Source organism: Alligator sinensis, unplaced genomic scaffold (genome assembly GCF_000455745.1).
Source record: "Alligator sinensis unplaced genomic scaffold, ASM45574v1 scaffold1083_1, whole genome shotgun sequence".
In the NCBI taxonomy this organism is placed as follows: domain Eukaryota; kingdom Metazoa; phylum Chordata; order Crocodylia; family Alligatoridae; genus Alligator; species Alligator sinensis.
In genome coordinates, this window is record NW_005842644.1 from 789,561 (window position 1) to 792,055 (window position 2,495).

At 63.1% G+C, this 2,495-nt stretch overlaps 1 protein-coding gene across 8 annotated transcripts in view; it reads right to left on the bottom strand.

The window, feature by feature from the left end:
* Positions 1-2,495, bottom strand: part of SBF1 (SET binding factor 1) — a 45,728-nt gene that overhangs the window by 38,332 nt on the left and 4,901 nt on the right. The window lies entirely within an intron of this gene.

Here is a 2,495-nt window from a genome sequence, read left to right on the forward strand (position 1 = left end):
GCGCCCACCCCGCCCCCCGGGCCGGCCAGACAGAAGCCATGACTGACGTGCCCTGCTACACAGAAAACATCCAGTGCACAAGCATCACCTCAGAGAGACAGAGCTCAGGGGCCCGGAGCAGCACGGCTCTCGGGAGGATGACAGGGACAGGCTGAGGCTCTCTCTCAGGGAGCTGCGGGTCCCCGAGTGGGCACAGCACGCAGCCCTGCGAGCTCAGAGCCCTGGCAGCAGCAGCCTTATAGCCAGGAGATGGTGCTACACAGAAAACATCCAGTGCACAAGCATCACCTCAGAGAGACAGAGCTCAGGGGCCCGGAGCAGCACGGCTCTCGGGAGGATGACAGGGACAGGCTGAGGCTCTCTCTCAGGGAGCTGCGGGTCCCCGAGTGGGCACAGCACGCAGCCCTGCGAGCTCAGAGCCCTGGCAGCAGCAGCCTTATAGCCAGGAGATGGAGCTGTTGCCGCTGGCCCCAAGGCTGGGCTGGAGCTGAGCCAGTCTGTGGGAGGAGGAGCGATGGCCGAGGGCTTTCCTGCTCTCTGTTCCAATCTGCTGAGCCCTGTCCTGAGCTACCGCTGCGGCGCCCTATCAATACTCTGGCAGCCCCGGGCTCTGTGCTTGACTCGCCCCAAAGCCATGACTGCCCCCGAGACGGAGGCTGGGGGATGGCAGAGGCTGAGAAAAGCTGACTCAACCAGAGCCTGAAGATCCAGGGCGACATGCCGGCTCCCTGAAGCTGCCAGACTGTTGCAGCGATCCCATCTGAAGCTCCCTGCAGGCCATGGCCCTGCCTCTCTGCCCCTCCGTACTTGGAAGGTGCCCATTGCTGACCGCAGCGGGGCCCCACTCTCCTGCTGAGCACCAGGTCCCGGGGTGATGAGCTGCAGGGACAACCCTGCTGAGCCATGTACCAGGGGCAGCAGGGCAATCCTTCCCCCCGCCCTGTACCCACAGCTCGAGCCAGCTCTTGCTTAGCTGCCCGTGGGGAGGTGCAAGCAGTTATCCAGCCTGGGGCAGAGCTCCCGTTCCTCACTGTGCTCAGCTCTGCAATCAGGACACAGTTTACGGTGTGGCACAAACTTCTCCTGGGCCCCATGTCTATGTAGCGGGCACGGTCAGTCCAACCAGCCAGACATCATCTGTATATCACCCAGACCAGGTCCAAGCGCTACCTCCCACCTCAGGGTCCCTGGGTCCTGAAAAGCGGTGCTGGGCCCCAAGTCCCTCCCCAGCTCCATGCCAAGGCAGAGAGCGAGGTGCGTGCTGCTCCCTTCCCCCTGTGGCCAGCCCTGGCACCCAGAGCAGAGCACGGTGGCCTCAGGGACTCAGTCCGAGACCAGCTGTTCCCTCCCAGGGGTGCCCTGAACCGTGGGAAACTCAGGAGGACGTACCCATCCACCTGCTGCCCCGCAGGCCGAGCTCTGTGCTCTCTGCCTCCGTGCCAAGCAGTCTCTGGCCTCTCCCAGAGGCAAGCCATGCTACAGACAATGGCCTGCCACGTGCAAGCTTCGTTAAACAATAGGGCAACGAAGAGCCGCGTACACAAATCGGCACCACACGGGGTTCGAGTCATGCTGAAGCCAGGGCCAGCCACAGCCTGGTTGTACAACTGGGTTCCTGCTGCAGAAGCGCAGGCTTGAGGCACGGCTGGGGCCTGGGTTGGCAGGATTTGGGTGCTGAGGCACTGGGCCTGCACCAGCAGTTTGATTGGGGGAAGGCACTGGTTCCCAAATAGGCAGCTCCACACGAGCCGGCACAGAGTGGTGCTGTGGTCCCTGGTGCTGCTGTCTTGTGTGGCCTGGGAAGAGCCACTCCTGCACATGGCCAGGCAGGATGACCTGAGGCACCGCACGAAGCCTTGGAATGGGTTTCTCTGCTTCCCAGCCCCCTGCTGCTGCTTCCCCATGGTGTGTGCTGGGGCCGGAGATGCTCGGGAAGCCGCAGCCGTCCCCAGCTCCCGACAGGGTTGGAATGGGGTTAAATTCCATGGATTTTTGGCCGGGGAACAGCACAGTGTCACGGGGCTTGGCATGAGTCCTCAGCACCCCCCCGCGATAAGGAGGAGACACAAGTGTCAGCCAGAGAGTTCCTTCAGCACCCAAACAATTCCTCTGCCTACCCACAGCGGGCAGGGCAACGGAGGGATAGCCCCCAGGGCTGGGCCTGAGCCCGATGAGCATGGTCCATGCACTCAGAGCACAGCAGGGCAAAGGCTGCCAGGGCATGCCGCACCCGCCCTCACAGGACTGACCACAGCCTGACACCACTTGCTAGGGTGGTCTCCCAGGGATGGAGCTACCTTTGCTCCCCCGAGGGACCCAGTGATGGCAAAGCCTGGCTCTGAGGTCCCCAAGGAAGGGGGAAGATTGTGGCCGCTTCCCCAAAGCACCTGCCAGCCTTCACCTCCTCCCTGGAGAAAAGCCTCCCTGAAAACACTGAGCACGCGCAGCATGGGCTGGCCACCGAGTCCCTGGTCCCTCAGCCTAAGCCCTGAACC